We start from the raw sequence: 24,673 nt of genomic DNA on the forward strand, positions 1-24,673 counted from the left end.
CAATGGCATTTTTAACAGCTTGATTGAAGTGTATTTAACATATAATAATTAACATGGAGAAAAGTGTACCATTTGGAAAGTTTTGACATGTGTATACACCCATGCAACAGTCACCATAATTAAGGTAATGAATGAACGAACGCAAAAGTTTCCTTATACCCCTTTGCAGTCCATCCATCCCACCTCTAAATCCCTTCTCCAGGCAGTCACTGGCCTGATTACTATCACTCCAGATGGGTTTGTATTTTCTAGAATTTTATATAAATGGAATCATATAATATGTATGGGTTTTCTGTTTGTTTTTGTTTTTGTTTTTGCCTTTTTCTCCCTGTTGAGTATAATTATTTGGGGGGATATGTTCATGTTTATTATGTGTATCATTAGTATCATTGGACCCTTCCTTTTTCTTGCTGAGTTGTTTTCCGTGGTATGAAATACACATGCATCCCACAATATTTTTATCCATTTACCTGTTGATGGACATTTGGGTTATTTCCAGTTTTTTGGCTATTACAAAGAAAGTGGATTTGAATATTTGTGAATATGTTTTTAAGTGAACATAGAATCCACTTTATTATATCTACTAGTGGAATGACTGGGTCTTATCTTACGCTAGTTTTCTTCTGAAGGTTTATAGTCTTAGGTTTCACATTTAGGTCTACAGTCAATTTTAAGTTATTTTTTGGATATGAAACCAGGCATGGATCAAAGTTAGTTTTTCCCTCTTTTTTTATATGGATATTCAGTTTTTTCAATACAGTTTGTTGAAAATATTATCCTTTCTTTGGTCCATTGCTTTTCCATCCTTATTGAGAATCACCAGTACTTTTTGAACATTCAAATAATTTTGCATTCCTAGAATAAACCCCACTTGCTTATGATCCTTTTACATTTTAAAAGTCAATTTGCTAAAATTTTGGTTAAGTTTTTTTGTTTTCTATGTCGGTGAGGGAAATTAGCCTGGAGTTTTCTTCTTGGAAATGTTTGCAACTATAAATTTAATACAAGTAGATATAGGACTGTTGAGATAGTCTCTTTCTTCTTCATTGAGCTTTGGTTGTTTCTGTCTTTCAAAGACTTTTGTCAATTTCATTAGCATTGTCAGATTTACTGTCTTAAGGTTGTTCATACTATTTCTTGATTATCCTTTTAGTATCTGTAGACTCAGCAGTCATATCACCTCTTCTGTTTCTTCTATTAGTAATTTGTGTGCTTTCTCCTTTTTTACTGATCAGTGTAGCAGGTTTTTCTCAATTTTATTGATTCTCTGAGAAAACCAGTTTTGGGTTCCATTGGTATCGTTTTTTTTCCTATTTTACTGATTTTTGGCTCTGATTTTTAAAATATTTTATTTCTTCTGCTTGGGTTAGGTTTAATTTGCTTTACTTTTCCTGTATTTTTTGAATGGAAGAGAAGATCTCTGTGTTGAGACTTGTCTTCTTTGCTAACATAATTTTGTATATAACTTTGTAGTTATTGTTGCCATTTATCTACTGCTGCTGCTGCATCTCTAAAGTTCTGATTAATTCTCTTATCATGTTCATTTAATTTAAAATACTTTCACTTTTTTCTTTTTTTTAATATATAATTATTTAAAAGTGTTATATAATTTCCAAATCTGTGAGGATTTTAAGTTATCTTTCTGTTACGGATTAATAATTTAATTTCATTGTGATCAGAGAATACGCTTTGTATATGAGTTAAATCATTTTAAATTCATTGATACCTGTATATTGCTTCAAATATGTTCTACCTTGGTAAATGTTCTATCTGCTCTTGAAAAAAGGTATGCTTTTATTGGGTGGAGTGTTTTATTAATGTCAGTAAATTAGGTCAAGCTGTCTGTTGCTGTTCAAGATTTCTATATCTTTACTGCTTTTCTGTTTATTTTCTCTATTAATTGTTGAGACAGTAGTATTTAAATCTCTGACTATAATCGTGGATTTGTCCATTTCCCTTGGAATTTCATCAGTTTTTATTTTATGTATTTTGAAGCTCTGTTATTAGATCACAAATGCTTAGAAGGTTATGTCTTCTAGATGAATTGACCCTTTTATCATTATGAATTAACCTTCTTTAGCCTTATTAATATTCTTTTGACCAAAATCAACTTTCTCTGTTGTTAAATAGCACCACCAGCCTAAAGAAAATTTTTTTAGCATATATCTTTTTTGTATTTTTTACTGTTAAATTATTTGTCTTTATATTTAAAAATATATTTTCTTACATTCAGCAACACAGCATATAGTTGGATTTTCCCCTTTCATACATTTTGATACTTTATGCCTTACAATTGGTATGTTCATCCTGTTTGCATATAGATGTGATTTTTAAATTTTCTTCCAGCATTATTGAAGTATAATTAACAAATAAAGACAGTCTATATTTAATGTGTAAAATATAATGATTTGATGTACATATACATTGTGAAGTATCTACAAAAATCAAGTTAATTAACAGATCCATGACCTTACATAGTTGACTTTGTGTGTGTGTGTGTGTGGTGAGAACATGTGATCTCTGAGATGATTGAGTTTAAGTCTATCATGTTATTTGTTTTATATTTGTCCTATCTGTTCTTTGTTCCCTATTCCCCCTTTTTTTGTTTACTTGCAGATTAGTCTAGTACTTTTTTGATGTTATTAATCACCAGTTTTGTCTGATTAGCTATAACTGTTTTTAAAATTTTATTTAAATTCAATTAGTTAACATATAGTGTATTCTTAGTTTCAGAGGTAGAGTTCAGTGATTCATCAGTTGCTTATTACATCACGTGCCCTCCTTAATGCCCATCACCCAGTTACCCTACCCCCCACCCTTTTCCCCTCCCATCAACCCTCAGTTTGTTTCCTAGAGTTTAGAGTCTCTTGTATGGCACGGGGTGGTGGTGGTGGTGGTGTATGTGTGTGCAATTTTAGTGATTTCTTTAACTTATCACAATCTACAAGTGATCTTATGTCATTTCAACTCTAAGAAACTTTCAACTATATCCATTTTTTCCCTCCAGATCTTTATGCTGTTGTTGTAATAAGTTGTACTGTGAGACATGTTATAAGCTCCATAATATATTGTTAAAATTTTTGTAAAGTGTAGGTGATGTGTCTTTTTTCCATGGATGCTTTTAAGATTTTCTATTTTATCACTGGTTTTAAGAAGCTTGATTTTTATGTGCCTTAGTATAGTTTTCTTCCTGTTTCTTGTGTTTGGCATTTATTGAACTTCTTTCATGTATTGATTTATACTTTTCATCAAATTTAAAACATGTAAGCCCTTATTTCTTCAACTATTTTTGTTTGTCCTTTTTTCTGATCTCTTTGGGGGACTCTAATCAGACTTATATTAGGTTGCTTGCATTTGTCCTATAGCTTGCTGATATTCTGCTCATTTTTATTTTTAGTCTTTATTCTCTTGGTATTTTATTTTATATAATTTTTGTTTTCTGTTCTCAAGTTAATGAATGTATTGCTCTGTCTAAGCTAATGTTAATCCTATCCAGTTATTATTATTTTTTTGTACCAGATATTGTAGTTTTTACCTCTAGAAGTCTGATTTGGTTCTTTTTATACTTGCCATGACTCTACTTATGTTTTCTTCTCTAGCTTTTTGAGCACACGGAATACCATTACAACGATTTCCCTCTAATTCTATCATCTGTTTCATTTTAGGGCCTGTTTGATTAAGTTATTTTTCACCTCATTATTGGTCATTTTTTCCTATATGTTTGCCTGCCTGCCAGGGTTTGATTAGGTGCCTAACATTATGAATTTTACCTAGTTGATTACTGTTTTTGTATTTTTATAAATATTCTTCAGCTTTGTTCTGAGACACATTTAAGTTATTAAAAAACGGTTTGATCCTTTGGGGTCTTGCTTTTAAGCTTTATTAGAAGGGACAAGAATAACCTTTCGTCTCGTCTGAAACATTGCCGTATCACTGTGGCAAAATCCTGAGGACTTTTTCCAATTCCTTATGAATTAAGAAGTTTTCTGTTCTGCTTGTGGGAACTGGTGCTGTTTCCTTCCCTTTGTGGGCACCAGGGATTATTTCCTCTAATCTTTTTGTGTGGTTATGTCTCAGGCTTGTGCAGTATCTTTGTATGGATGGGCTGAGCAGTACTTGACTGAATACTCCAAGGGATTGCTCTGAATGCTCTGAAGATCTGAGGACTTCTCCTGCAGCTCTGTCCTCTCCAGTAGTCATCCTATGAACTCTAGACACCTTACCTTCATTTCCTCAGCTCTGGATGTCTGCTGTGCTCTGCCTGGTTTGCCTCTCTGCACCATGGCCTCGACACTCCCTGCATGTAGCAATCCAGAACAATCATATGGTTCGCCTCATTTGTTTCCCTTCTCTCGGGAATCCCTGTTTTTTATTACTTGGTATATTATTTGGGGAATTGTTGTTTTACATGTTGTATTTCCTGTTTGTACTTATTTTTAGTTGTTGTCGGCAGGGGACTTAGTCTGTTTCCTCTTACTCTACCTTTGCTGGAAACAAATCCTCTCCATAACATTTTGTGTGTGTGTGTGTGCGCGCTTGCGTGCATGCTAAGAACAACTAACATGAGATTTATTCTTAACAAAATTCTAAGTGTACAGTATTGTTAAGCACAATGGTATATAGCAGCTCTCTAGCACTTACGTGTCTTCCGTAACTGAAAGTGAACACCTGTTGAACAGCAACTTCTCCCCAAACCCAGACCCTGGTAACCATGTTCTCCTTTCTGCTTCAAGTGACTGACGGTTTTAGATAGATAAGTGGAATCATGCAGTATTGTTCTTCTGTAACTTTTCAATAACGCTCATTAAAATTTTTTGTGCTAATAAAACACATTTATTGTAGCATTATATGAAATATACTAACACATGGAGAAGAAAAATGAAAAAAAAACTGTACTCCAACCTTCCAGAAGTAATTGCTTAAAATTATATTTTATAGCTGTCTATTTTAAGTGTGAGAATTACTTTTTATAGATAAAAATTAAATAATTCTGGTTATTTTATATTATAACTCATTTCATTTGATATCTGGAATATTTTTATATGATTCAATAATTTCCTCCAGTAAGATTTTTAATTGTTCCATAGTAGTCCATTTTATGGATGTGGCAATGAATTATATGCCAAAATTATGCATAATTATGTGTCATAATTTATTGAACCAATCACTTATCATTCAGCATTTATGTTGTATCCAATTTTTCACTATCCTAAATAGTGCTGTGGTGATCATTCTAGTAGATAAATCTTTTTTGCTATTTATCATAATTTCCTCAGGAAAATTTCCTAGAAGTAGAATTACTGGTTCAAGGAATATGTACATTTTTAAATCATTGAATATTTATGGCAAAATGTCATGCAGGTGGTTTAGAAGCAGGACACTAAACTGCCATTTCGTCTGTACTCCAGGCTATTCTGGGGTATTATTTCCTTAAAACCACTTTTACAAATGGTATCTCCTGTTTTACTTTTAATTAATACACTTGATCTTTGTGTCAGGAGCCTCTTCCTCTGCCCCACCCCCCACTATGGCATGCCTTTAATTCTGCCAAGAATATCTTCATACCAGAGCTCAGAAAAATTCAGCAAGACATTTTGACTTGTCACGGTTGGTTTTCTTTCATCCCTTGATAAATTTGAGTACTGAAGTACTGTGTCTTGGTAAGTGCTTCCCTCTCTTTCTTGTTATGGCTGGGTTTCTTTTTTTCCTTCAGCAATCAGTTCTCTTTTCTTCCAGTATAAATAAATACATTTAAATATTGGGTTTTTTACCCCACTATATTTGGTTAAGCCCCGATTTCTTTCCCTATGGTGCTAAGTAGTCTCTATGGTGGAACCAATACATTTATACCTCATTAATCACCCACCAATCTATTCAGGGCTTCAGAGAAGCAATTCAGAAATTCAAATGCAATTCAGAATGCAATAGGAAAGAAAGCATATCAAAAGGAAAGAGATAGTGTAGTCGCTAGGTATTCTTTCTTGTCTTTGGGTTCAAAATCCTGGAATTGGTTCCAAGATGCTGGATATTGCTGAAGCATCAGACAGCTATGATAGCACAAATAGAATTAAAGAGGATATATAGGTAATCATCCTCTAAATAGACCGTGATAGTAAAATACGAGCAAAAATACAAATACTGGCTTCAGAATGTGGACAGAATCTTATTCAGACTCTTCTTTTTCATATGGGCCAACATAGCGTAGAGAAAGTGAGCCTTGCATTCAAGTCGACTGCTGCATTTGTTGGATTTCCCTCCAGGCCCCCACCTTTTATCAGTGATACTTATTGAGTCATATGTGTAGGCATTCCACACATATTAACTTCTTCATGTATCTCCAGCAGCTTATTTTTCCTTCATGCCAAGGCTTATCCTTTGGTCAAAATTGCTTTCTGGACAATTCTGTCCCTTGTTCCTTTTCTTTTGGCATCCTCCAACATTCCTTTTCCAAGATATAAAGTCTGCTCTCATATCAAAACCTTGATCCCTCTGGTTCGTCAAGGATAGGCTCACATGGAGAACAGAAGGACGTGCACATAGAGTTCATTTCTTAGCAGTTCTTGGATTCAAAATAGATGCCATAGGTAGTTATAATGTTATACGATTTTAGAATAACCAGATAGCTTGGATCAAACCACTGGCAAAGAGAAAAAGAATTATTTCAGTCTTGGCTATCAGTCATCTTTTTTTTTTTGCCTGCCCCCATTTTTATTCATGATCCATTCCTATATAGATTTTTAAAAAATGTTACATTACCAAAACTCTTCAAAAAAAAAAAAAAGTAAAATTAGAATGCTGGAAGACACAATCTTCTAAAATATCAAAATAGATTTATATCAAACTTTTGTAACTCCTAGAGAAACTGTGTTATGCTAATTTACAGACGGCCAGGTAACCTTTATAATATTGCCTTATTTTTGTATGAATCCATTCATAAATGTGTATTAATTTGCAAGCCCAAATCCTTGTTTCCATTGCATTCTGGTCTGTGGGCCTAGCTCTTTTCTGCAGTGTCATTATGTTCTAGCAACATCCTCTTAAACAATAAAAGTCTCTAAGACTGCCGAAACATGCCGGCTTCCATCACTGTGTGTAACCTGTACCATGCTGGGGCAGAATAGAATGGGGAGAGTTGATAAGAAAGCCTGGTGCCCCCTCCTTTAATGCCTGATGGGAAGTTCAGATAATAAATGTGCGAATCCTCACCTAGCTTCACCCACTAATTACAACAACCCAAGCCAGTCTCCTATCCCTGCTTTCTCAAGACATTTTTGGGCCTGCTTGGGAAGACTGCCCTGCTCTTCTCAGAAGCTTTCATGTTTCAAAACTTCTTGATAACATGTGTGGCATTCCGTCAACATCTGAACCAAATTTTTTTGGGGGGGTGTGGGGAGGGCCATGACTATTCTGCAGGGTGTCCACAACAACTAGATTTTTAATAGTAATGTATTTCCTCTTCTCTGTTAACACTGTATTCTGCAGTCGTGCCAGTGGAGATTAAGCTACCCATTAGTTTTTTTTTTTTTTTTAAGAGGATTGAAATATAGGAAAGAAACAACAGCTAAAAAAATTATAAGGAGCTCATTTCAAATTTTATCGGAATTTATAGGTGACATTTTCTTTAAAATGTTGTGGTTATTAAGTGGTGATTAGATATTTTTGACATGAGAAACGACATTAAAAATGCAATTTTGAAATTTTGTAATAGAGGTAATAACTAAGATTGTTGTATCCTTATATGCTAGATACTATACTCAGTACTTAGCACATTTAATACCCACAACAACTCTGTGAGCTATAGATTATTATTATCCCTATTTCATAGGTGAATTTGAGGCTGAGGGAAGTCAAGTAGCATGCCCAATACTGCATAGCTTATATGTAACAAAGCTTGGATTTAAAACCCAGGCAATCTGTTCCAGAGCCAGTATTTCCAATCACTAAGCCTTAAAACACACAAACAGCCAGTACTGTTGGCAATGCGAGAGTTGCTTTCTAAGAAGTCTCTGGTTTCTTTATTCAGTGAAAAAATAACGGGTGGTAGTGATTAATTTCTTGATTCAGACTCACATTAACAACATTATTTTACGTTGGAAGAATTTTAACAATAAAGGGATTTGCTTTTATTTTTAATAGTCTACAAGAAAGTTATAGAGCCTGAATATCACTAAACAAACCCCATATTTGCATCTAGCTTTATTAGAAGAGTAATGGCCTCAATTTTCCTCTCATCAAAACTATAGTGATTAAAAATCCATTATCACCTGTTGTTACAATAAAATATAAATAAATTTTAAAAAGTCATTTCACTTATACTCTATTTTTTCACTCCTTGAGAGATATTAGTTTGTAATCTCAACTTCCATACTGATCTCAAGTTCATATTAGAGTATAAAGAAAAGTGGCCTGCATTATGCAAATGCTTCTTTAATCACATAATCACAATTTATATTATGAAAACTAGCTCTATATGGGAAGTGTCTATGTTAAATAATGTATTCCCCCCCCAAGGAAGTGTTGCCATTAGAGCACTTTTTTTCCAACTATTACAAGAATGTATTTATCTACTACTAATAATGAAGATATTTTTATAGACAGTTTCCATTTAATTAGAATATAATTATAACTTTATGGGAAAGCAGTGATTATGTACGTATGTGTGTGTGTGTGTGTGTGTCCAGTGGAGTAATTACAAAATATACACATATCCCACCCATTCAGTTTTGTGGAACTTTGTCCTTTATGCAAAAGGTTAGAAGATTTTTATGAATGCAAAATGTTAGACTTTTTTTTTTTCCATCAACAGCAAGACGATTGAGGGTCACTGAAACTGCAACATAATACAGAAGATACAAGAACTAATTTCATCAGTTTGGAAGGGAATTAGGTGAGAGTTGAGAAATAGGCCTATAAAATTACGGATAGGTCATCCTGGGCCAGTCCATTTACCAGTTAGTTCTATAGTAGAAAATTCAGAGACTGCTAAGCGAAATAAAGGCTATGTTATTGAACCGAACGAAAGAGAAATACATTTTTTACACAGAAGATTCTGTAATTAACCTGTGGGGCTCTAATGTGATTATAAATTATGGCAGTAAATTACTGAGAATGACTCAAAATAAGACACATGGAAAAGAGTATCTGAGTAGTTCCCTGCGTTAAAAGAAAGATGGGGTACAGTAAGCTGACCGGCTGAGGTCAGCAATGAGACTTCTTGTCGTCTTTTTGTGTGTGGTATAATAGTACACTGCTCGGGCCCCAACCTTTCTCAAGGCTCAGGCTATTATGGAGATGAAACACTGTACAGAGAGGTGTTTGTCAATTTTTAATACATACATAAAAGAGACCATTAGATTTAAGAAAATTACCAACAGCAGCAGAGAGTTTTCAGTCCTGCAAGATAATGCAGAAAACACAGTCTCAGTCTTAGAATTATTTTTTTCTTTCTAATGAGCAGCAAAGGTGAGAATCTTAAAAATGTAAAAGAGATCAGTCAGTACTCAGGAGAAGTACCGCTTCAGAGATGAAAATATCCCTTTTCACATGTCTTTCCGGATTTGGTGGCTAGCATCTTGCTGGTGCCAGAGAAGCTGTACTGTAATTAAAATCCTGCATTTCGAGAAAGGATTTCTTTCTCCTCTAAGAAAAGTTCTTTGTTTTTTGTCAAAAAAACCTGTGATGATTTTAAAAATGAGAAATTGGATCTTGGCGTCCCTGTGTTTATCTGCTGATTCTAGCATTGCAGTTCAATTCATTGTGTGTGTGTGTGTGTGTGTGTGTGTGTGTGCAGAACCCCCATGCATTGGATTTTGTGTCCTGGGGTACAACAGTGCCCAAGATGGAATTTATCCTAGCTGGAGGGAACACACAGAGAAGTGAACTAAAACACAGTGCTGAGATACGACGCCAGAGGGTATATGTGGTATGACTGGGGTCCCCTTCCTCAGACGTAGTGCTTCTTGGAGGTCACTAAGTAAAGAACTTTAACTAGATGACAGTGGTGGGGACACTTAATGAATAAAGGTTTAGAGGCAGGGAAGAGTATGGTATGATTTGGAAATGGAAAGGGTGCAATGTTTAACATGTATACCGCAAACCAGAAAGCCGAGAGGGAGCTGGGGAGAAAAGTGCTGGCGAGACCATGCAGAGCCCGGCAGGCGTTTTAGACTTTATCCTAATGGCTGATTTTGAGCAGGAGAAATTTACTAATTTCCTGGCATAATAGAAAAATTTGAGACAGTGTTCTTAACAATAACTATATTGGACAAAGAGAGAGGTAGTTAGGATCTAGGAAATGTGAAACACGGTAATTGGCCAAGAACAAGACATAGAGACTGTGTTCTCTGATCATTAAGTGAAAGCAAAGAAAGGAAGAAATCTTATGTTTGGTAAATTTAAGGACATACTTCTGTATAGCTCTTGGATAAAATAAGTAATCATAATAAAAGCCAGAAAATACTTTGAGCTGAATACAAATGAAAAATACTGCATATTAAGACATAAGTTAGGGTTAACCTGTAGTTAGAGGGTGATTTTCAGCCTTAAATGTTTAGTTAGAAAATGAGAGTTGAAAATTGATGAGCAGTTATGAAAAGCACAGCAAAATAAATCCAAAGAAAGATGGTAAAGGGCTATGATAAACAAGGTGTTAAAGGCAATGAAATAGAATGCAGTTACAATAAAGAGAATCTTTGGGAAAGCTAATCATATTGACACATCATCTGATAAGGTGTTCGAGAAAATGCAGAGATGAGTCGAAAGAAGCAAAATATAAGGAAGAAAGTAGAAGACCTAATTATAGATAACTCCCCAAATACTCTGTACAAATTTGTGTTAATAAACTTAACCACTTGAGAAAAAATGGATAATATCTTAGAAATATATTACTGAACAAAATTGGATCAAGTAGAAACAAAAATATCTGAATAGATTTCTGTCCACCTAAAGCCACTGAATCAATAGAGAAAAACCTTCCTACAGTAAAATAACCATGTCCATATGGGCTTGTAGGCTCTCCAGAACATTAAAAACATAAATCTGATCTTACACAAATTATTTGTAGATTATATAGTTATCTACATAAAAAAATCCAAGGGGATCTATAAAATATACAAACCAATAAAAAACCTGAGCAAGTTTGCCAGGTACAAAATTACCATTCCCAAAGCAGGTGTTCCTAGATGCGAACAACAGCTAGAAAATATAGATAAAATTGCTCAGATGATAATAGGTAAAACCGTAATTACAGAGATAAAATTGACAAAAATATGGCAAACGTTATGGAGAAAATTTTGAAATTTATTTAATGGCATAAAATTAGATTCTGTTAGTGTGAGGTATGCCATGTGCATGTGTGATTTACAATGAAGCTTGACTTAACACAAATGCATATGAATCTCTAGACAATATTAAAGAATATCGGTAAGATGGGACTCTTCCCTATAGTTATAAAGACAAAGTAATTAGAACAGTGGTATATTGGTCTAGGCAGATAAAAATAAGCCAATAGAACAGAATGCAAACCTGGAAGGACTGACATATAAATGAGGACTTACTGTGTGACACAGGTGGCAATACTAAGTGTGAAAAAAAATCTGAACAATCTTTAGACCCCTGGGGGCAAAAGTATTCCCATTTTTTTATCCGATCCTCAAAATAACATGGGAGAGATCACAAAAGATATCACAATGTGAAAGCATAACAGACAGGAAGAAAACATTTGCACTTGATATAAAATGCTAAGAGATTGGTGCAGAGAATACATGGCAGACCCCTGCAAATCAATACAAAAATTATGACCCAGTGGAAAAATGGATGATGAAGATGAGAGTACAATTTACTGGAAAGGAAGCATCAAAGTCAATAAAATGCCTAGCCACACTAATAGAATAATGCAAATTAAAATAAATCATCTGTAATATTTTATGCCCACCTTGGAAAAAGTAAAAAAAAAAAAAAATCTAATAACACCATATTTGACAATCATATGAGGAAACAGGAATTCATATCCAGAGAGCTTGAGTAAAGAAATGCAGTGATATCGAGGTGAATATTATATAAAATTCAAAAGCTCCACTTCTAGCTCTCTCCATAGAGAAACTCTTCCAAATATGTACAAGAATGGTGTTGCAGTAACAGTTTTCTAACAGCAAAAACAACTTATCTGTCCCTCAAAAGGAAGTTGGGTATAAAAATGTGGCTCAATCATGTAGCATGTGAAAGAATGAACTGAATCTAAAGTTATCATGGTGGAAACAGACGACAAAATAATATGCAGCATGTACTCCCGCTAAAATAGAAATGTAAAGCACAGTATTTATGTTGTTTATAGATAGATGTACACTTGGTAAATTCATAAAAATACTGCATGCGTGAAAATCTTACTAACTGTGGTTAAATGATTATGTCCAAGGAGAACTTGAGAGCCCAAGGGCGAGAGTGACACTTAACCGGAAAGTTTGATTTACTTCTTAAAATAGCGAACAGAAGGAAACATTACAAAATATTAGTATTTGTACACTTGAGTGATGAGAACCTGTTTGGATGTTTGGAATATTTAATATTGTTTTTAAAATTAAATCTTTATGTAAAGGCTAAGCCAGAAAGAGGAGTTATAATTTTGGCGGTTTCTACAGTGTAGAAAAGAAGTCATTCTGTTTTTTTCCTGGCTTTTTAAAGCCCCTCTCTATGCATAGGGTCTCAGTTATCCTAATGAGTAGCAAGTAAGTCATTCGTAAATTAAATCATCAGTAGTTTATTTTGTAGGATGCCCAGCACAAGTGCCTGCACAAATTGATATTCTGTAAATATTTTGGATAATAATGTCGGCGATTCTGATTACAGTACTCACAGACTGAGAACATAGAATTGCCAAGTTCATGCATCTTTGGCAGTGTAGTATTTGCCAGTAGGTATCCTCTTCTCAAATAAAATGATACAAGGTGTTTGAATCAGATACCTTTCAAATTCCTAATGAACGGGAGTCGAATGAGCGGCTGTATGGATATGACGGCTCGTGCGCCATGCTGGTAGCTCAGAATACACACCATTAACTCTGCAAAGGACCTTGACTTCTTGTGAGGATGGTTATTTAGGAGATGTCTGGATGTTTCCCCGAGGCCCAGCTTTGATATATACATAAGGTTTAGAGGGAAAAGCAAGTTATTACTTTCCCGTGTCTTATGCAGACTCTCCAGATTTTGACGGTTTTCCTCGTGTATCATTCAAAAGAATCAATATCAATTTCAATGGTATAACTGCAAGCGAGAGCTAAGAAAATCACAGCTCAATTATTTCTTTCCCGTGCCTCTTCAGTACACTTTCTGAAATGACAGTCAACTCAAAGGTCTGCTTTAAAATTAACATTTCTCTCTTTTTAAAATGCTCATGAACTGTATGTGGGAATTTGTTTTCCACAATGGGATTTACGGTGATGTGAAGAATGGGGAAGGTTTTCAAAGTAGATCTCAACAAGCCCGCAAATGTAAAGCAATTCATTAAGGAAGCTGATTGTAGTAGTGAATGCAGTACACTGTGGGAATAGCGGCCCACTTGTTCATTTACCCAGATAGCGTATCTGTGGATCAAAGATCTATTAGAGAAATGTCTGAGATGCAGGTTTTCTTGAAAACATAATTTTCTGTTTATTAGGCAGGCATTTTGTAAGAGAGCAGAAATGACAAGAATTTGGTGACTACAAGCATAGATGACGCTGCTGAGGCCAATCAATCGAGGGAGAACACAGTGTTTATAAAAACTTGATGATAACAAAATGCAACTACAGCAAGTGCCCCGCGATAATGAAGTGAACAAATTATCAGGCACGACATAATGAATGCCTTGTTTCCAATCAGCCTTTATAAACAAACAGTGGTGGATCCATCATCCAAAATTAGCAAAAACATCAGAGTGCAATGATGATTTAATTAAAACAGGCAGGGTAGATAAATGCATCAAAAAATGAATGCTGTGCATAAAATAATATGCTGGCAAAGTGTTTTGAAATAAAAATCTTGAAGCAGAATACATATATAATTCAATATTACTTCTCAAGATCATGATGTTGTTGCCACAGTTAAAAATTACAGACAGATTTCACATCCAAGTTCGAATGAAGACGATGCCTGTGTTTTCGTGAAGAGTCTGAACTTGGATGAACAGTGACACAAACATGCAGAAGACTGTATTTTGAGATATTTCACCGTATGTTGTATCAATTATTCATATAAAAGTATGCAGTGACTTGGTCTTCCATGGTCATCGGACTATGGCCAAACTATGACGATACATTTTGGAAAAACAATACCATTATCAGATCATGAGGAGTTTTCATACACACAGAATAGAACTGATTATTGGTGACCAACTTTAGAATTCTAAATATTTAGAATTTTGGTGTTGCACTATTTTCATATCATTCCGGGAATATGTGCATTTTTTATTTATTGGGGTTTTATTTTCTTTTTCAAAAATATACTACCTTTGGCTTAAGAATTTTAGAATATGATGCAAATTTCCATCTTTAGTAGCAATTTACATATTATATGAATAGCATAAAATCACTTTAAAGATCTTTATTTGAGTAGAAAAATATATTTTTTAAGTTTTGAAGCAGACTTATTGTTTAGGCAATTACAAGGTCCCAACATCTGATCATAAAATAGTTTTAAAATGGATCTGTAGTACTTTCAATAACAATTTAATGTAAGACTAAAAAACCTAATCTTTTATCTTTTTAAAAAATATTGCTTATTTGAGAGAGAGAGAGCGTGGGCACGAGCATGCATGCACAAGGAGCGGGGGCAGAGGGAGGGGAAGTAGACTCCCTGCTGAGCAGGGTAGGGAGCCCAGTGCAGGGCTTGGGGCTTGATCCCAGAACCCTGGGATCATGACCTGAGCCGAAGGTAGACGCTTAACTGACTGAGCCACCCAGGTACTCCCCAATCTTTTATCTTAATACAAATGTGTTTGCACTAAATTCTATATTAGTGATAAGGTAATATCAAGCTGTGAATAATCATAAATATGGACTTCTAAACAAAAATTTTAGGGTCAAATTTGATTCTGAGAGTTAAAATTTGGGGTACATATATAGAGTAATTTTAAACAGGGAACATAATCAGACATTTTTAGCAGGTCCAGTGTTATCTTTAAGAAATCTAAAAGTTCATCTATATTTGCTTTTCTCTTTACTTACATAGTGGTTGTTCCTGTGTTGCCTTTGTTAAAGCGTGAGATATATAGTACCTTTTAAAAAAATAGAGAGAGAAAATTGGGAAGTAACTTTGCTTAAAACGATCACCAGCAGCCACGCTCTTACTTTCAGTGAACTGCCCATCCTTTACAGGAGAGACTCCTCCCTTTGAAGTTGATGCTTGCTCTTCGCAGATATTCAGGCATGAGAAGAACGAAATCTCGTCTGAGAACGGGGAGATAAATGACTAGCTAAAAGGAACAGCTTTTATTAAGTTGGTATACATAAAAGAAGATAGAGCTTCCAGGCTCTGATGAAATTACATTTCAAAAGGGATGGAGAAATATATAGATAAGAAGACCCACAGAAGTGCAGTTTGCCTAAGCGTACTGGGTCTCAGAAAAGTCAGTTTCTACTTCCCAGACAGTGATGTTTTTCATTTCTCTTCCTCTGCTCTGAGCCACATCCTGCTCTTCTGTGAATGTGAGGATCCTGTTACATGAACAGTCATGTCCCATCTATCCCTCTTCTCCACTAGCACATTTCAACATCATGCTTTGTCCTGATGCTATAATCTTGGCTTGCACCTTTTTTTAACACATGCCTTTTCTCTTTGTTCTTCTGTCTTTGGATTGTGTTTTCTTTGCTTTTTATGTTCTGTATTGATTTGGAGAATAGGCACTTTTAGATTTTAACTATATTTACCATTGTCACGAACATTTAATATAACAGCCCTTTAGTGATATTTTATTGATTATCAAACTGAAGGAAAAATGGTACCTTCTGACTTTTATACTTTTATGCACTTCCCCCTCTCCTTCAGCTTTTCAGTCTTTCTTAATAGAATCTAAACTTGGATCTAAGTTTTTGTTATAATTTTTGTTATAAATGTTTCTTTTAACCATAGTGTCCAGCATTTTATTGGCAGTTATAACAATGTTTTATGTAATAGGCACAACCATTCCTAGTTTTCTTGTTTTATGTCATTCCTTCTCTTACTTGTGATTTTTTTGCCTACTTGATTGGAATTCCTTTTTCCCAAGAAGAACCAGTGTTTAATTTTTTGCATGTGAATGCCTTTCATTTACTTCACCAAAAATCATAGGCTGTGGAAGCTATCATGTGTTGCAATATTTTCCATAAAATATCTGTTGATATTTCCACTATCATCTAGCCTTTAGTGCTACCCTAGGAGAATCTGAGCTCAACCACGTTTCATTTACAATGTGTTTTGTTACCCTTCCATATCTGTGAAATTAAAAAAAAAAGTACTTATAATTCAAACTTTTGTTCTCACTATGTAAATCACATTCCTTTAATTTTTGCTGAAACATTAGCTCCTCTTACACCATACTATTTCCCTCCATATTTTAATTTAAAAACTATAAAACACATAAAAAAGTGGATAGAATAAGACAACAAACACCTGTACGCCTTTCACATATTGGTAATAGATTGCACATTTGCTTCAGAGAGGGAGAAAGAGATAGATGACGTCTAGATCGATCAATAGATTGAACAAGAGATGAATAGATGTGTGTGTGTGTGTGTGTGTGTGTGTGTGTGTGTGTGTGTGTGTATGTAGGCTTGGTCAGTTGGAAGTAAGTTGCAGACATGGTATTTTTCCCATAAGTACTTTGGGATATTTTATGAGAATAATGGCATCTTCTGATGTACCTATAATGTCATTACCATACCTAACAAAGTCAATGTTAATTTAGTAATATCTAATACACTATATCTTCCCTCTCTCTGTCAACATCTTTCTCATCATTGTAACTCTTTTGTGCCTTTCCTCTGTATTCTGAGAATACTTTACAAATACATTCAGTGTATTTTGTTTTGATGTCGTTTAGTAATATTTCTGTTCCTCGATTGCTTCCAATGGATGATTTAATTCTGACATTGAAGAATTATCTTGCATATTATCCTGTTTTCCCATCTCATCCTAGTAGTAGAGACTGATATCCTGATATGTGCTTTGCTGCTCTTTTTGCCTTACAGTCATATAGACTTATATCACATTGAGAGTTCCAAATAGTATTACAGATTTCCTATGTGTAATTTCACTATGATTTTGAAGTGTATTTTTCTCTCTTTTAAGTATCCAAGATGGGGTTTCCTTTGGCTTATGCTATGGGTTAAATTATATTTTTTCTCTAGTTACTCTTACTTCAAAAAGGATGACTCTGTTGACACACAACATTGAGATTTTGGATTGTCCTTGATCTTGCTCAACATCCACTTGCTTAATAACTCACTTTTCTGATCTGTATCTGGAAGACAGACTGGAATTCACAGCTCTTATTCCAATATTTGGTATCTACAAAAAATTTTTCTAGCATGTTTTTCATGGACGGACATGGCAACTTATCTAGTTCTGTGACACTGAGAGTTGAATAAAGGCACTGAGAGTATGAATAAATACAATTTCCAAATACTACAGACAAGGTCTTCCTCCAGAACTTTACTTGAGGGTACCATTCCTCCCAGAATGCAGTGTGCTCAAGTCATCCTATCTATCCCCACTCTGTATTCCTACTGTCTATTCTGTTGAGTTCTGGGAGACCAAAAAGACAAAAACAGAATGATGTATAGAGACATGTGGAGACAAGACTATTATTCTGGACACTGTACAAAACAATATACTAATGAATGATACCATGCAATGACATGGAATGTGATGCGGTGACATGGAATGTGATGGGACACAACACAACACAACATGACACACACAATACAGTGAAATACCAAAGACGTTGAAGGACAGCTATCCAGCTTTCTGATTGATGCTCACCCTTGATTTCTGAGTCTTGAGCAGACAGGGAGTATGAGATGGAGAAGTATTTTCCCAGCTTTCTTTTATGATGTAAACATGAGTAAAATTCTTGCTTTTCTTAGTCAAATTCCAATGACTCTGGTAAATTGATAGTTTTAGTCACTATTTCAAGTTGTGTCGTTTGCAACATTTTTGCAGATATTTTGGAGAGGAGGAGCACTGTACTTTATGACTGAATAGTCAAAGCTATTTTAAATTGAAAATTCAGAGCAGCATTTGGATTTGATGAATTTGACTATTAAGCTCAAGCAATTTGCATTTCTCCATATTCTCTCTCTTTCAAAAAGATTATTTCCTCAGCATCACTTATTTGGCAAGGTGTTTTACAAACATTATCTCACTTGATTATCACAGTAATGGTATGGAGTGGGCATTATTACTGCTTCCATTTTTACAAGAGTAGGAAACTGGGCCTCAGAAAGTACTTGTTTCCCTCCAAATTCATAGTGTAAACAAATCTGTCTAAGTCTGTAGTCGACACTACTTCCTCTATAGTGATATTCCAAAGAGAAGAAAATTGTATTTGATGTAATATTAATTCCTCATAAAGCACATAGGTAGCAAATGTGAGATCATTATCAAGGGAGACAATGTTGGGAAATTCGTCTTACCTATTCTCTGTAATAGTATGGTTGGTTTGAAAGGGCTAATGATCTGAAGATATTTGGTAATTACTAGATACGTTAAATATTCCTGAAGAAATCTAAATGCCTGGACATAGAAATATTATAAACTACTTTATCTAGTTATATGCAAATTGAATGCACAGCAAAAAAGTTATAATTTGTTTCTAGACATCCAGATTCTCTCAATTCTTTCAAGTATTTCCTCCTGAGGAAATTATCATTGTAACATTTAACCAGTTATTAAATCAGCTCCCTTGAAAATTCTTCGGTAAAAATCTGCTTTGGACTGTCCAAACCTAAAGTGAATGTACTTAAAATACTTAATGGAAATGTAAAGAAAATGGTATGACCTTTACAGTAAAAGGTGCTGAGTTAACTTGAGTGTTCATATAGAAAAAAATGCACCTTGGCTCCTACCCCATAACATACACACAGACATACACATACACATACAGATATGCATACATTCCAACTGGACTGCAGATCTAGATACAAAAGGTAACAAACAATGAATCATGGAACAGTACATCGAAAGCTAATGATGTACTGTATGCAGACTAACATATCATAAATAAATAAATACAAAAGGTGAAACAAATATTTTAGTATAAAATTTAGTAAGAATATCTTCATTATCTTGGAGTAGACAAGATTTCTTAAACATAGCACAAAAAAATAACCATAAAAGAAATAAATTCTTAAACATAACACAAAAATAACTAACCATAAAAGAGATCAGTTGATAAAGTAGAATATTAAAAACCAGAACTTTCTGTTCATCAGAGGGCACCATTAAGAGAGTGAGAAAATAATGTATGAGTGGGAAGGGATGTTTGCAAGACATCTACCTGAGAAAGGCCTCTTATCTAAACTATATAAAAGATTCCTTCAAATCATTTAGGAAAATACAGATGACCAATGCAAATGTAGGCAAAATATCTGAAGATAATTGTTATGAAAGAAAGTAATTGAGTAACCCTGAAAAGGTGCTTAGTTTTGCTAGTCAGGGAAACACAAGTTTAAATCCACAATATGATGCAAAAATACATCCTCATCATAATGGTAAAAAAGAAAAGGATAAAATAACCAGTATTGACTAGAATGTGGAAGTGTAAATAGGTAAAATAACTTTGCAATATTATCTGTCCATGTGTACTAAGGCTGAACTTAAATATGCCCCTGATCCAGCAGTTTAACGCCAAAGGGTATACCTGATTAAAGTGCACACATATGTTTGCCAAAAGACATATAATAGAATGTTCATAATAGCACTCTCAGTAGTAGCCTAAAATTGAAAATTACCAGAAGTCCATTAGCAATAGCACGGCTAAATAAATTGTGACATACTCACACAATGGAATACTATAGGGCAATAAGAACGAATGAGCTATATTTAACATGCAAAAACATGAATGAATCTTACAAACATAACATCAATCAAAAGAATCCAGAAATAAAAGAATTCCTGATTTTGTTTATATCAAGCACAAAAGATGTAAAACTAATCTATGGTGTTAGGATTCAGCGTAGTACTTCTGATTCAACAGTGGAGGTGCTAGTGACTGGAAGGGGCACAAGATGAACTTCTGGTTAGTTGTTCTTGATCTGGGCACTGGTTACACAATTTTACAGTCTGGGAAAATGAGTAGGAAGAGATATTTGCAATACATTGACCTGAGAAAGGCATTAATAACGTGCAATTGCTGTATCGATGTGATACTTCAATGAAAACCTCCAACGACTCCACCTTTAATCTGAAGGTTGACAGGTAAAGTTTTGATTTTTTGCAGGTAAGAGAACAATGTAAAATTCTTTGGAATGTACCTGATAAATTTTTTATACTCCTGATGCATACTCTACATTTGGTAGCCTGTATGATGCTATCATGTGGACAATGATCCAAGAATCCTAGGACTGAAAGAGACCATGGAATCGCCTATTTCAGACTTATGGTTTTGAGGCATTATTTACTGTTGCTGTTAAATATCTATCCAACAGCCAGAGCTCAGAGGTGTCAAACAACTTACACTGATGATGGGGATAGTTCACTAACCTACTTGAGTGAAATGGGAGCCCTACCTCACACTAGAATCATGGCTGACTCTGTTTGACTCCACGTAGAAATCCCATTTAAAGCTAGTCCCAGTGCCAAATGTAGTCCAGTGTCATTGAGAAGTTCTGAACATACTGGAGGTGTCTCCAAGTACTGATGAGTAGATTAAAATATATATACCCCAAATCACCATCATATGAAGATAATACATGTATTCAAGGCTTCCTAATGCTTGAAAAGCTTTCCAAGCATTGTTACTTTGTAACTTAGCTGAAGGGCATTAACAAAAGAAATTATAATGCAGGAGTATGTAGAAGGGCACACTCTCTATTAGATTTCTCATCATCCAGGTATAATTTCTAGAACACATAGTAGAAATAGCAAAACCCACAATAGCCAGAGTGTGGAGACCTGAGTTTTGACCTTGTTTAACCAGTAGCTAAGAATGTGACCATGGACAGTTGTTAAAACTTCTCAGGGCATCCTCTTCATCACTGATTAAATGAAGCAATTGAATTTGATGATTATTAATTTCCCTTTTAACTTCATGATCATGTAGTTCTCATCATAGTGCTAAATATATTTCATGCTGCTTACTTTTCTTAAAGTCTGTATCCTTTTTTCCTTTATTGTTTCTTTTATTTTATCTGGCCCAAAAATTATCCTTGCCGAAACCCGAAATTCAGCTAAATTCAAGCTTATTCATTTAATGTCAAGTGTGGGAAATATAAATAGAAAATTACTAATTTTGTAACTAATTTAAGCACTTCTAATGATCAGCAATTATCAGAAATAAAAGGGTGTGAGTAATACCTTATAAGCCCAGTTAATTAGCAAAATCTTTGCTTGTGCTTGATAAAATTGAATACAAAGAGGACATTTATAGATAATCTCAAAATTACCACAATAAGCATATTTTAAAAAATGTCAATTCAAGTTCTAGCTAATATTAAGAATAATTTGAATTTGAACCAGTATTCAAATAGTGGTAATACTCAGTTTGTGAAGAATTTATCACATATGCTTTACCTTAAAATTATATGTGTCTAACATTTATGTTCAACTTTCAGACTCTTTTTTCTTAAATCAACTCTCTGGAAATTTTGTTCAGAAAAGTTTTAAGTTGTGCTAAAAGCATTTTTTTTTTAGCATATTGATTTTACTTAATTTAAAATTTCCTTAACTAAAGGAAATAGCTTTGTATTATTTGTAATAGATAATTTTAGAAAATAGTGAGGCATACAACATAAGGTAAACAGAAGAAAATGTAAGGAATGAAAAGAAATAATCGAATATGAAACGATTGAAACCTTTTGAAATTCTGAGTTTTGGGGAGATAAAAGAAGAAACCAGCAGAAAGTCTTTCATTTGTAGAACCAGATGGAATTGAAGAGTTGGGGCACACAAGAATGAAATTGCACAGGCAGTACTCAAATCTACTTCCTAATTAAAAAATAAAGACATTAAGGAAGACTATTCTAAGAGAAAAACCTATATATGTACAATCCATACATATCTTTAAATGGAATATAAAAGATGGAAATGCCCGACACCAAGAAAAATAAATTTTTTAGAATGGAGAAAACCATTATTATATAACAAGACAATACAGAAGCATTTACTGGCTTCATTTATATTATCAGAGTAAAAGCATAGGATCATGGAACACTGGTTAAGTTCATAGAGTACAAGCATGTCTACTTCTCAGCCTTGCCAAAGAGATTTCACAGCACTCCTATTCTTTTTTTTTTTTTTTTAAGATTTTATTTATTTATTCATTCAACAGAGATAGAGACAGCCAGCGAGAGAGGGAACACAAGCAGGGGGAGTGGGAGAGGAAGAAGCAGGCTCACAGTGGAAGAGCCTGATATGGGGCTCGATCCCACAACGCCGGGATCACGCCCTGAGCCGAAGGCAGACGCTTAACCGCTGTGCCACCCAGGCGCCCCTCACAGCACTCCTATTCTGCTTGGGAAGAAGAGCTGAGAAAATGGACAACTTCTGCATCACTGAAAATCCGAAGCCATTGTTATCAGTATAAAAATACATGGATTTGGGGGCGCCTGGGTGGCTTAGTTGCTTAAGCGTCCATCTCTTGATCTCTGCTCGGGTCAAGGGTTGTAAGCTCCAGCCCCGTGCTGGGCTCCACGCTCCACACGGAGTCTGCTTAGGTTTCTCTCTCTTCCTCTCCCTCTGCCTCTCCCTTACCCCTCTCTCTCCCTCATGCACTGGATATGGACAACAGAGCTAGAAACCGGGCTTGGCTATTCTGGGAAGGGGCTTGAAAGAAAAATCTCTCTCAACAAATGCAGTAGAGATAACGTAGCCCAAACAAACAATAAAACAATTACTCTGCAAGAAGTTCTTACATGCAAAATTATCTAGAGCAGGTGCTACACAAAAGTTCTTTAGGAATTATACAATGGAAGTGCTGAATGACTCGTTTGATTTCCTCAAATCAATTTCTTTAATAATTTCTGCAAAATAATTTTAAAAGCCCACGAGTTCAAGGGTTGTGCTTATTAACTCAATAGCTAAATTTTTCTAGCTCTTGAGTAAGTTTCAAAATACCTGAAGCAACAAATGAATAGTGGTAATTTGATAATAAGAGTTTATTTGAGAACTTGAATGATTTAAATGTGCTACATATTTGTAATACATTTTCATGTGAAGCTATCAAAAATACATTCTTTCAGTCACTTTGCCCTTTTTAAATCTACATGCATTTCAAATAAGATTCAAGCAAACTTTATGATTCATTGCATTTTATTCATCAACACATTGCTTTTAAGAGTTCTTTGATGTTTGAGAAATCTTGTGTGTCTTTTGGATAAGCCTTCTTAAGCCTTTTTCCCTCAAGTCAGAAAGTTATACTTCACTAACTGTAAAGAAATATCCAAGGACTAAAAATTTGCTTTGCAACGGAGAACCAAGGATGTTCCAAAGAGTTGCCAACACACATCTCCTTTATCCACAAACCAAACAGAAGTCAGGGAGCAAATACTTGACAACTGATCAGTGTATTGGAAAATAATCAACAGAAGACAAAGAAACTAGAAATCACACTGCAAGGCTAGAGGAAAAATAAAAATACTGTTTCAAAAGTATGGGTATTGACAGAACATATGATGAAAACGCATTCTAAATGGTATGTATTTAGTGCAAAAGAAGTTAAAAGACAAAGAAAAAGTGATCGTTTCTTTCATTTAAATTTAATCCAGAGAAAAACAAAGAAAAGTGTTTGTACTCCAAATTGAGCTTTGGATCTGAATGTTTTAGAAAGAACTTGAAGAAAAATAGACAGTTTTTCTTTCCATTACACTGATATTTATCCAGGTGCCCACTAATAAGAGATCATTAGCCATGTCAATTGAACTATGGGTAATATTTACTATGGAAAGTGTGTATTCCTGAATAATACAGTCATGTCACATTTTTATACCATAGAACTATAAAACTAGAAGGTTTAGCTTCAGAAAAACAAAACAAGTCAAACATGCTCTATGAAAATTATAGGCAATAACATCATGATATAGCAGAAAATCGATGGATTTTATGTCAGATATTCATGGCTATACATTGTGAATCTATTTAAACATTCTAAAATTCCATTTCCTTATTTATAGGATGAGTAAATAAATTATAGTAAAGAATGCATGAAACAATATATGTAAAGGGCCTAGCACTGTGTCATTTCTTGATAGAAGATTGCTATTACACAGGATCCTTTAGACAACCTGAAGCTAGATTGTAGATAGAGAAAGCAGAAAGGATGACCTTCTCAATGTAGTTGGCATGTGTGAGAGAGAAAAACTGCCAAGCCTTCCCTGAATGAACTTGTGGTATTCCCTTCATTTAACTGCTACGTGTGAATGAGGTGCCTGGAGTTGTGTGGTTAGCCACTTCCACAACCAGCTGGGGCAGTCCTGCAAACTAGCCCTCAAGACAGTGGCACCTTCGCT

This window comes from Ursus maritimus, unplaced genomic scaffold (assembly GCF_017311325.1).
Source record: "Ursus maritimus isolate PB19 unplaced genomic scaffold, ASM1731132v1 scaffold_10, whole genome shotgun sequence".
NCBI classification, from domain to species: domain Eukaryota; kingdom Metazoa; phylum Chordata; class Mammalia; order Carnivora; family Ursidae; genus Ursus; species Ursus maritimus.